At 37.1% G+C, this 12,218-nt stretch overlaps 1 pseudogene; it reads right to left on the bottom strand.

Annotated features, from left to right (window-relative positions):
- Positions 1–731: 731 nt before the first annotated feature.
- LOC120595037 (40S ribosomal protein S18-like) lies at positions 732–9,410 on the bottom strand (annotated as a pseudogene).
- Positions 9,411–12,218: the final 2,808 nt, after the last annotated feature.

The raw sequence follows: 12,218 nt of genomic DNA, 5'->3' as shown, positions 1-12,218 counted from the left end.
ATCCTGGTGAACTGGGTTCTCCACATCCCACTCCCCATCTGACACAGCTGGATACTTTTCCCTACACTTGAAAATTCTATTTCTAGTTCCTGATACTGCACTGTCTGCTGTCCCACTGCAGTAACGGGGATTGATTGTATAAGATAAAGAGTGTTAACATGAAGAAAGGGCATACTACCAAGAATAAGTACATAGGGGTAGCACAAACCTGGAGATGAAAATGAGCTGAGGTTTGCAAGAATACAGGAAACAATAAATACAACCGTTAAAGTTTTATTTAAAAAGAGAAACAAAGAGGCAGCAGTCCAATTGGGTGGAGTCAAGCCAGCAGTGATCTATTGTTGAAAGATTTCTTAGGAAAAATCGTGTTATTGAAGCTCAGTTTTACTTGTCTTCTTATTGAGGAGAGAGAGGAGAAAGGTGAGGAGAGATATATTAGCAAGAGAAAAAGAAGCCCAAGGTAAAGTACCTAGTTACTCTAAATTGTTTTTCAACTCCAATAAATTGCAAGCCAGTATTTTGTGAAAATATACAAATTATATTGCTGGTCTAATTTGTAAAGAAATAGGACTATAAAAAATGGTAGAAGTGTCAGTTTACTGGAGATAGGTAAATACTGTCCCTATTTTCAAAATGTAGAAGAAGGGAAATTTTGCATAGTGAACACCAGTGACTTGATGTTGGATTTTTTTAGGTGTATAATTATTTATTAATAGAATAGGCCTATAGACCTATTTCTTCTTAGACACACCCATCGTGTGGCCAGTGCCACAGTGCTCTTGGTATGTTGGCCTTGGACATGAAGATCCCAGTAGTGGCACCCGAATCTTCGTCAGTTGCTCCAGGTCTTTATAAAGCTTGTTGTCGAGACCATTGGCCAGATCTGAATGCAATTTCCACCTTTTATGTCTGCTCCAGAACCAGTCTTTGATTTTGTGCTGTCTCAGATTCTGCATGATGGTGACCACAAGCTCCACCCCATCCTCAGTGACCTCTCTTTTGTGAGTCAGTGTCTATTTTCTTCAACACCACGTGAGCCTATCTTTGCTCCACATTCTTAATGGCAGTGACGATGAAGGCTATTTTCTGCAATCCATGTTGGTGTTTAGTACTCACAATCTGTGCTGGCACTTCTTGGGGATTATTAGAGATATGGCAGTGGAATGTAGGTCTCCTGTGAGACAAACAGGTTGGATTTTTTTTTTTTTTAAAAAGCTGTTTTAGAAGCCTCTAGGTCAAGAGTGAGCAAATTATGACCCACAGACCAAATTTGGCTCATTTTTTATTTTTGTAAATAAAGTTTTATTGCAAAGAAGACATGCTCATTTGTTCGTGATTGCTTTCATACTATAACAGCACTTTTGAGAAGTTGCAGCAGAGACTATTTGACCCACAAAAACCTGTTTTCACTATGCATAAAATTTACTATATTTACTATATGGTCCTTTATAGAAAAGTTTGCTGATCCCCATTCTACATAAAGAAGCACTGAGCACTAGGACTTGAGTTTGCTAAGAATGATTATATTCAATGAAACTATATTCTAAGCAAACTTAAATCCTAATGCCCAGTGCTTATATATATATATATATATGTGTGTGTGTGTGTGTGTGTGTGTATATATATATATATATATATATATATATATTATGCCCAGTACAAGGCCCAGGGTAGTATGTTTAGTGGGAGAATAAAACTTGTTATGATATTGCTATAAAGTGAAATGTGGGAAAGTGTAGGAGATACAGGTTAAGGCAAGGTTCAGAAAAGAAATTTATTTTCAAGCTGATGAGTTTGAACTTTATTACAGAAGCAAAGGAAAACTATGAAAGCATTTCAATTGCTAAAGTAAAATTGTCAGATTTGCAAATTAGATGAGCCCCTTTGACAATGGGGTGAGTTAAAACAGGAACCCAATAATGGGGTGAGTTAAAACAAGAACCCAGTAACCTGACTTGGGGGTTGTTGATAGAATCCAATCAAGAAGATGTTAGTGCCTGGTGATGTTATGGTGATGTTATGGATGAAAGGAGAAACAAATTAGAGAAATATAGGACTTTGATAGGCATAATTTAGTGACATTTGAATTAGTGATGCAAGAGTATGATAAATCAAGAATAACTCATAGATTTTCAGTATAGTCCCTAGATAAATGATGTTATCAGTAGCTGATAGGTAGAAAATCAGGAGGAGAATCAGGTTTGGACATGGGAGAGATGATCGATTAAGTTCTGACTTGATCATCAGTTACTGTTATAACTGTGTTGCAGTTCACCTTTCTCTACCCCAATCCCTGCCTCTCACTTTCTTAAAGATGTTGTTCCTAAGAGCACCCCCTAAAAAATCTTTGGCATGCATATTTCTACTTCAGACTCTATGTTGGGGACCTGACCTAAGTATGATAGAAGCAAGCTGCATTTTATTTGCTAATATTTTAGTTAAAATATTTGTATCTGCATTTTTGTAATTAAGTTTGTATCTGCATTTCTAAGTGAAGTAGGTCAGCATTTTTTCCCTATATCATCAGGCTTTGGAATTAAAATTAATCTGGCTTCATAAAATGAATTAGGAGAATATTTTTCTTTTCTCTCACGGCCGGGACATATATAAACAATATTGGAATCATTTGTCACTTAAAGATTAAACCATCTGGTCTTTGTGCCTTTTTTCATGATAGATTCTTAATCACCAGTCTGACATCTTTTATGGTGATTGGCAATTTAAGTAATTTGTGGTAAAATTGGTTTATTATACATCATTTTGCTTAAAGTTGCAGTTTCCAAGAACCTATCAATGAGATTAAGTAAGGACTTACTGTAATCATTTGGAGCTGAGTAGCTTTTGAGCAGGCCTATACCCTTCAGCCCTCAGTTCACTTATTTACATTTACAGAAATGCTCCCATAGATGCTTGAGTTGGCTATCCCCACGACAGACCAACAAATCAGGTTCTAGGAAAGAGAGCAGGAAGGTGGTAAACCCTAAAATCATGTCATGTAAGAGTGCTTTTAGATATCTTGGATATTAGATGGAAGAGAAAACTCAGGAGGTTTCATCACATTCTTAGAGCATTGTTATATGGAAGAGGACTTGGACTTTCTTGGGCTCAAGATGAAGAAGTAGGGCTACTGGGTAGAAAATACTAGTAGACAGATGTGGACTCCATATCCCAAATAATTTTACAATAAGCAGAACTGTCTAAAGAGAAAGATAACCTTTGAAGATAGTGAGTTCCTGGTCATGGAGATGTGTTGGGCTTCATTTCTGACACCTCTGTGGGGGATAAAGCAAGCTTAGAAGGAGCACGGGGGTGGGAATTGCAGCTGGGCTTGGAGTTGGGTGTGGAGCCTGATACCATTTGGCCATCAGCCTTGGTGTCTGGAATCAAGGGGGCACTTACTGAAAACTACTTTTTAACAAAGGGTCGGATTACACCTAAAGGTTCAGTCTGAGTGTAAATTGCCCATCCAAAGAGAATTAGGCAGGAATAAATGGGATGGGGATTAGGAAGAGCAGTTTGGAGAAGATAGTGGTGGGAGGGTGATCTGGAGCAGTTCCTGAGTTTGATGGAAGGAAAGAGAAGGAGGTGGGTGGTATTGGTAAGATTAACTCTGGTCTTTCCATCTTTGGCACAGTTAGGCCTGGACGGTTAAAAGGGCCAGAGAGCCCTGGGGTGGAATATGGGGAATACTCAAGAATTATATGAGATGTGTCTTTTAACATGCTTCAAAACCTTGGTAGAAATCTTTGACAATCACCACACCTGATAACCAAAAATAAGTTGCATAAATCCTGCCTTTCCTGTTTATGAATTTGTACTTTGGGATGGAGTTAGAGCATTTGGCTATCTTCAAACATTTGCAATCTTTTTGAGTTGTGTAAAGAATAAGGTTAGAAATGAATGTGGCATCTGCTAGTAAACTTATTTCAAAATTGGTAAAGTTACATTCATGTGACATAGGACTTTTAAAAAAAATGCTTTAAAATTTATTCTGATTGTAAAATTCATGTTCTTTGTTTTTTAAAAAAGAGAAAATACAAAAGAAAATCACAAAGAAGAAAATGAATATAAAACCTATAATTCTATCACCTGGAGATAACATGCTACATAATTTGGAATGTAGTTTTTTTACTTTCTTTGTGTGTATTTAATAAGCATAGATTAATATTAAATGAACTGTTTTATAACCTTTTTCACTTCAAATATCTCTAACTTTTGCTATGTAATTAAATATGAGGGTGCATAGAATGGTAGATAAGGATATGCATTGTTCTGGAGTTAAGCTGCTTGAGTTTTGAATCCACTATGAAGTCTTTCTGTGCTTTAGTTTTTTCATCTGTAGAATGAAGAAAATAATGATTTTATGTCATAAGGTAAGATTGTTAGTAACATAATCTATGTTAAGCTCTTAGAAGAGTGTTCAGACATTTTAATGGCTGCATGATATACAATTATGTAAATACATCATATTATATTGAAGCAATTTTATCTGTCAGACAGCATTTATGGCTCCCAATTCCAGCCGTTATTGTAAGTTTGATTTTTAAAATACTCACAAAATTGCTTAAAAGTCATATCAATAAATAATTACCAATTCTATATTTATAGGAATAGAAAATTAAGATTTTCTAATCTTTTTCCAGATTAGAGAGACTAGGTAATTCAGAACTCCCTTCCTCTGTATGAGCTAGTATCTAGCTCTCAGACGCCAACCCATTGTTTAGCATATCATTTAGAAACTAAAAATAATGCTTTGTACTTTCTGGCATGAGAAATTACAAAACAAACATTTTATCCAAAGAAAACTGTTAGGAAGAAATTATTTTTAAAAGAGATGGCACAAAAATATCTTTAGTAGTTTTTATAACTGGTCTCAATTATAAAACCTAATAATAAATGGACAATTAAAACGTAAGTAGGGAAATTTAGAGACCACTAAAATTCTGTTTTTGTTTAACAAAAACAGAATATATATTATTTTCAAGTTGCACACAGAACATTTACCAAGGTAGATCACATTTTGGGCAATAAAAATGTCTCAATAAATTTAAAAGTATTCAGGTCACACAATAGAATTAAATTAGAAATCAGTTATAGAAAGACGTGTGTAAAATCTGCAGATATTTGTCTGGCATCAGTAATCCATAGGCTGAAGAAATCAAAAGGGACATGAGAAAGTATTTTAAACTGATTGAAAACAATAATACAACATATCAAAATTTGTGGGACTTAAAGCAATATGTAAGGAGAAAATTTATAGGACTAAACATCTATGTTAAAAAGTAGATCTCAAATTAATAGAAAGGATCCAAAATTACCAAAATAATTTTTAAATAGAAGAACAATGGTAGAAGACTAACACTCTCTACCAGAGGATTACGACTTACTCTAAAGTTACAGTAATCAAAAATGTGGTATGACACCAAAATTATGCTCCATAAAACAAAACATTGACAAATTAGATTTCATCAAAATGCTCTTCAAAAGACACTATTAAGAAAGTGAAAAGATAATCCTTAAGCTAGGAGGAAATATCTGTAAATCATATTCCTGATAAAGGTCTTATGTTCAGAATATATATGTGGAACTCTCAAAACACAATAGTAGGAAAACAACAGCCTAATAAAAACTAGGTGAAAGATTTGAACAGTCATTTCACCAAAGAAGACAGGTGATGGCTAATAAGCACGTGAAATAAACCTACCACAGATTTTGTCATATTCTACTTATTTAACCAAGATAAAAGAAAGCATATGTCTATATAAAGATGTGTACCTAAATAGTTATAGCAGCTTTATTTGTAATATCCAAGATATTCATCAACAGGTGAATGGATAAACAAATCATGGTCTACATGTACAGTGAACTACTCTTTAGCAATAAAAAATAACAACAACAAAAACTATCGATCGACCCACCCATCGATATTGGTGAATGTCAAAATAATTATGCAGGTTGAAAAAATCAGACAAAAAAGAGTACATACTGTATGATTACATTTACAAGAAATTCTAAAAAAAAATGCAAAGTAATCTATGATGATGGAAGCAGATAAGTGGTTGCCTCAGAATGGAAAGAGTGGCAGAGGGAGGGATTAGGATTACAAAGGCTCAAGAAGAAACTTGTGAGGGTGATGGATATGTTATTATCTTGAATGTGGTGATGATTTCACAGGAATATAAACATCAAATTGTATACTTCAAACATGTACAGTTCGTTGACTGTATGTCAATTATGCCTCAATAAAGCTGTTAAAAAAAAAAGAGCAAACTCATGTATACCTTCTTTGGGGCTCTGTACTGAGGTTTCATGTACTTTTTAGACTGTTGGGGTTGGTCGATTTAACTGTTTAGCATATGAAATGCCAAGATCAGAAAGCTTCAGTCATAGAAACATCTTAGCTGGCTGAAGACAGCCTTCCAACCATGCTTGCTCTCTCACTTGGGACTGAATCTGTGCAGCCAAGGCTCCTCCATTCTTTTTCCAGGCAATGTCAAAAAGTGGAGGATATCACAAGACTATGAGCCCCCTGCTGTAGAAACCACTTGTCATTTAACTTGTGATCATGAAAATATTTTATTCAGGGTCCGATGAGTGTCAAGTGTATATTTGTATACCTTGTATGCTGAAATGAATCCAGTGGAATCATAGTGGCTATGGCTTAACATAGTGGCTATGGCATCGACTCAGAGGTTTACTTTGGCCCAGAATTTTTTAAGGAGCCCCTTCACTCATTTAACTTTTTCAGATCCAAAGTGCACAGTCCCATGGCAGATAAATAATCTACTCAAATTCCTGTTTTGCAAGCCCTTGACGAATGACACTGGCATATATGACAGTGTGTGACTATCTAGAATCTTGTCCCATAGCCTATGTCTCATCTTTCTGTAACTGCAAACTCCTCACTCTCTAGGTTACAAACCTATAGTTGGTTGTCTGGATCTTTTGTGTCCATTCTTGTAATCCTTAATGCTCCCAGATGCCCAACATAATGCTTCTTGACTACATCTCTCAGCAACTCCCCTCAAAACAAAACATAAGTGCAACTAAAGACGGCACAGGCTAAAATACCTTCTCCCTGGCGCTCAACCCTAGCTGCACACTAGGCTCTCCTGGAGAGACTTTTAAAGCATGATGGGCATACCTTAGACCAATGAAATCAGAATCCTTAAGGGTGACACCCGGGGATAAGGTTTTATTTTTTTGAACTTTTTCTTTTTTCCCCCTACTTTACTGAAATATAATAGACATTTAGATGCTTGTGTTTACATTGTATCATTCAGTTTTTTTCAATTACAGTTGGCATACAATAATATATTAGTTTCAGTTGCATAGCATAGTGATTAGAGATCTATATAACTCACAAAGTGATCACCCCACTATATCTAGTACTCCTCTTCGCCCTTACATATTTATTACATTACTATTTTCCTAATGCTATACTTTATATCTCCATGTCTATTTTGTAACTATTCATTAGTACTTCTTAATCCCTTTGCCCCGTTTTTTGCCGTCTCCCCAACCCCCTCCTATCTAGTAGCCCTCAAAATATTCTCTGTATCTATGAGTTTATTTCCATTTTTTGTTGTTATTTTGTTCTTTAGATTTCACAGGTATGAGAAATCATGCGATATTTGTCTTTCTCTATCTGACTAACTTTATTCAGCACAATACCCTCTAGATCTATCAAGACAATATCTTTTCCCATCCCCTTCCTTTTAGTTTGTGTATGTCTTTTAATCTGAAATAAGTCTCCTGTAGGCAGCATATGTAGGGTCTTGTTTTCTTATCTATTCGGCCACTCTATCTTTTGGTTGGAGCACTTAATTCTTTTCCATTTGAGGTGCTTGTTGATAGAAATGTAGTTATTACCACTATTCATGTTTTTGACACATGTTTTTTCTTCTTAAAGAAGTCTCTCCAACATTTCCTGTAATACCGGCTGGTAGTGATAAATTCCTTTAGTTTATTTTTGTCTGGGAAGCTCTTTAACTGTCCTTCAATTATAAATGGTAGCTTTTCTGAATAAAGAATTTTTGGTTGTAGATCCTGGGTTTTCATCACGTTGAATATTTTGTGCCAAGCTCTTCTATCCTACATGGTTTCTTTTGAGAAATTGGCTGTCAGTCTTATGGGTACTCCCTTATAAGTAACTAACTGCTTTTCTCTTGCTGCTTTTAAGATTCTCTCTTTGTATTTAACCGTTGGCATTTTAATTATAATGTGTCTTAGTGTGGGCCTCTTTGAGTTCATCTTTTTGGGGACTCTCTGAACTTATTGGGGTTGTGTGTCTATTTCCTTCACCACGTTAGGGAAGTTTTCCATCATTATTTCTTCAAATAGATCTTCAATGTCTTGTTTTCCTTCAAGTACCCCTATGACATGGATATTTTTACATTTAATTGTCCCATAGGCTCCTTAAATTATTATTATAGTCTTGGCTTCTTTTTTCTTGCCATTCCGATTGAGTATCCTTGGCTTCCCCATCCTCTATATCACTGGTTCGATCCTCTTCTTTATCTACTCTGTTGATTCCATCCAATATACTCTTCACTTCAGACAATATGTTCTTCATTTCTGACTGGTTCCTTTTTATAATTTCCATTTCCATTTTTACTTTTTTTTTTTTATCTCTTTGTTAAAGTTCTCACTGAGTTCATCTACACTTTCCCTAAGTTCATTGAGCATCTTTATAACCAGTGTTTTGAACTTTGTATCTGTTAGATTGTTTGACTCCATTATTCCTGAATCTCTGTTCTGTTCTCTCATATGGTTTTGCTTCTTTGTCTTCCCATTTTGGCTGCCTTTCTGTGTCTGTTTCTATGTACTAAGCAAAGCTCCTAAGTCTCCCAGTCTTATTAGCATGGCTTTGTATAGCAGATGTCCAGTGGCCTAGTCCTGAGAGGGGTTCAACCACAGACCTAGGTTAGCTCCAGCCTGTGCCCATCTGGGGCCACCTGTTAAGATTCAGTAAGGAATCCACAGATGTTGTGCTTATAGTTGCCTCAAGAGGCCACGCCAGAAACCGTGGTCAGCTGCCAGTAGTGTGAGTCTTGGTGCTGTTCAGCAAGCATCAGAGGACTGAATGTGGCTTGGGTGGGGCCCTGAGTTGGGGAAGGTAGAGTTTAAGGGAATCTTCTGGGCAGAGAGACCTCTGTTATCCAGTTAGATGATGTCTCGGCTATGGTGGCACTGAATCCGCACTCTGGGAGCGGGGAGAGCTCAACAGAGGAACAATTGATGCCGCTGGCACTTCTGCCTGGGAGAGAGCCTCACTTCCTGACCCTCAACCCCTCACTCTGACAACTCAGTGTCCCCCTGTAAGTTCCAGGTACCCCCTGTGCAGCCAACCCAGTGCTCAGAACGAGCAAGTCCGTCACCGCAAAAGTCCGCTCAGAGATGTGGGACATGGCCCCTTTAAGAGGGATCTGCAGCTGCTGTTGTCATAGCCTCTGTCCTACTCAGCCTCTGGGGACCCGCAGCCTCATGTCTTCACTTCCTCCTACCTCCTCCCATGGCAGGGTGATTTCTTACTTCTCTCCCTAGTTGTAGTGCTTCTGTTCATCTGGATCCCAGGTGACTTTACTTGCTATTTTCTCCGTGTTTCTGTCACAACTTCGATGTGGTCACAGGAGGGATGAACAAAGCCTCTATTATCTATGCCATTTTTTTCACCCTCTGCTTCTTTTTTTTTTTTTTAAGCTCCACAGAGAATTCTAATGTGCAGCAAGTAGTGAAGCACTGCTAGGTTTACAGTATCATCTTTTTGTATGGAAAGTGAACATTTTCTTAACATGTCTGAAAAAACCTGACTGCCTTTGTTTTAGCCTCTACAACTACATTTTCCTGAAAGGCTAAATTCTCTCATTGGTTAGGTACAGGTCACGGTAGTTATGGGAAGATTTAGCCTGCAATAAAGAATAAAATGAAACTTACTTTCAGTAGGAAATTACATTGTACTGTATAGTAAATTACACTTTTCATTGGGAAGTAATGAAATAAGAATTTGTCATTGGCTAGAATAATATAATGTTTAATTTTTAAAATTACATCATTAAAAGACAATTAGCTGAATAGGTAATAATTTGGCTAATTGCAATGATTAAATGATTGCTTCCATAATGTAAATTACTTTCCACTATAGTCAGTAATCTAAAATATTTTCTAAACATCTAGCAGTATTTTAAACATTAGATCATTTTATGAGCAAATGGCCTATATTTGGCTGAGAGACTCTCTATGACCAGTTTGTCGGCTACACCAAGAAGAGACTGGACCAGTCAGCCAGGGTTGCAAGAATTGGTCAGGACCTCTGGGCCTTAGCCAAGCAGGTTGGCATTCCAAACATAGCTCCAATGCGGGTAGGGAGAGGAGACTCTGCAGGTGCTCAGGGCTCTTGCTGGTATGATAGATATTGTCTCTGTGTCTGAAAAAACCTTCTGAGTCTCAGTTTTTTCATCTGTGATCAGGGGATAGGGGATAATAAACCCTGTCTTGCAGGATTTTTGCTATAATATGTATGGTTTTCAGCATAATACCTGGCATATAATTAAAACTCAAAAAATTAGAGTAATTTTTATTTTTTAAATTATTTTTTTGCACCAACACTTTTACTGCTTTTGGCCCTTTATTTGGCTGGCCATACAGAAGACTTACAGAGACATAAGGTCACTGTAGAGTTGGTTATGTCACTTGATTCTAGATGACAGTTCCTTATGCTGTAAGGTGGAATGGCAAGCGGGGGTGAGGCTAGGTTCATTGGTAGGGGTCCCTCCTCCATTGAGGAGGGCTTGGGAACTAATGCAAGCCTAAATCTGTAGGGAGAGGGCCTCTTCACACTCAGCATTGAGGGAGAGCCTCATAGATCCAGGCCCAGAAAGTGATGCCTGTAGATCAAACAGTGGAAAACAAACCAATTTAACAGATATTCCTACAGAGATTTGCAATTTTTTTTTGCAAAATTTATTTTCTGCTGGCTTTTAGGGAAAAAAAAGTTTTCTACTCTATTATGTTTTGCAATGTTTTTACTTTCTGATTTTCCATTTCCCTAAAATTTCACACACACTAATTGAAATTGAGCCAGATGCTCTGCACCTGAGTAGAGAAGAGTGACGTGACTTGTCACCGAATTGCAGAATTTAGATCTGGAAAGGCTCACCTAGATTGGTGCTTGTCAAGATGAGTTCTCAGTCCCCTGAGTGAAGTGACTCAGGGGCTAATACAGCAGAAGTGTAGGAACAACATGAGATCAAATAGGTAGGGCTCCGCATACCACTCATTGTTTCTCTGCTTCAAGTTAAGAGATTCCACTTTGATCTATTATATATGTTGGGGTTTTTGAATAAAATTCTACTTGCAAATAAGGATTCTAGTACTAAAAATGTTGGAAAACTATAAAATTAGTAACTCTTACATTTTATGAACGGAACTTAGAGTGGTAAAATGACTTTTTTGAAGTTACATTTAAAAAAAATCATAGAACTAGGACTAGTAATTAGTTCTTCTGATCTTCAGTACAGGTGTTAGGTAGCTAGTCAGACATGAGCAACAGGGGGAAGAAAGGAAGAGGGGCCCAGTCTAGAGACCGCCCAAAAAACGCCCTATTGGTAGTTAGAGAATCCCTTCTCTATCCCAGAGACAAAGGACAGAAAGGTCATAATCTACAGCTGGTTTAATCCGACCACGGACACATGTGCTTAAGATACTACCCTAACCTTCCCATGACCTCAGCCTCATTATACTGTCATTATAATTCCATGTTTATACCTAGAAATTCATGAACTAATTATAACAGACTGAATTCTGAGTAAGGACATGTGCTCTAGGCAAAGAGTGATATAGCAGCTAAGTGCCAATCGAAATGACCTCACTTGCCAATCACCTAAGAATGTCTTCGTAACCACCCATCACGGCCTAAATATGATGCAGATCTCTCCCTCCCCTGGGGTTACAGCTCTCTATCTTCCCTGGCTAAAACTTGTGTCCACCCAAGGGGTACATATTCTCATTTCCACGTGGTAGTCAATTTTAGGCTTGATCCATCTTCTACCTCATAACATGCTTTTAATAAATGAATATTTCTCATTTTCACCAAGTTGAAATTCATTTCATCAGTGATAAGGAACTAGAGGTATGTGCTACCAGAACTCTGATCACTGCAATGATAACACAGAAACATGATCCCCTATATTATATTGCCTCCAAAAAGGTAGGGAAAG

This window comes from Pteropus medius, unplaced genomic scaffold (assembly GCF_902729225.1).
Source record: "Pteropus medius unplaced genomic scaffold, Ma_sr-lr_union100, whole genome shotgun sequence".
Lineage (NCBI taxonomy): Eukaryota > Metazoa > Chordata > Mammalia > Chiroptera > Pteropodidae > Pteropus > Pteropus medius.
The sequence above is the reverse complement of the archived record's forward strand: the minus strand, read 5'-3'. Positions and strand labels throughout refer to the sequence as shown.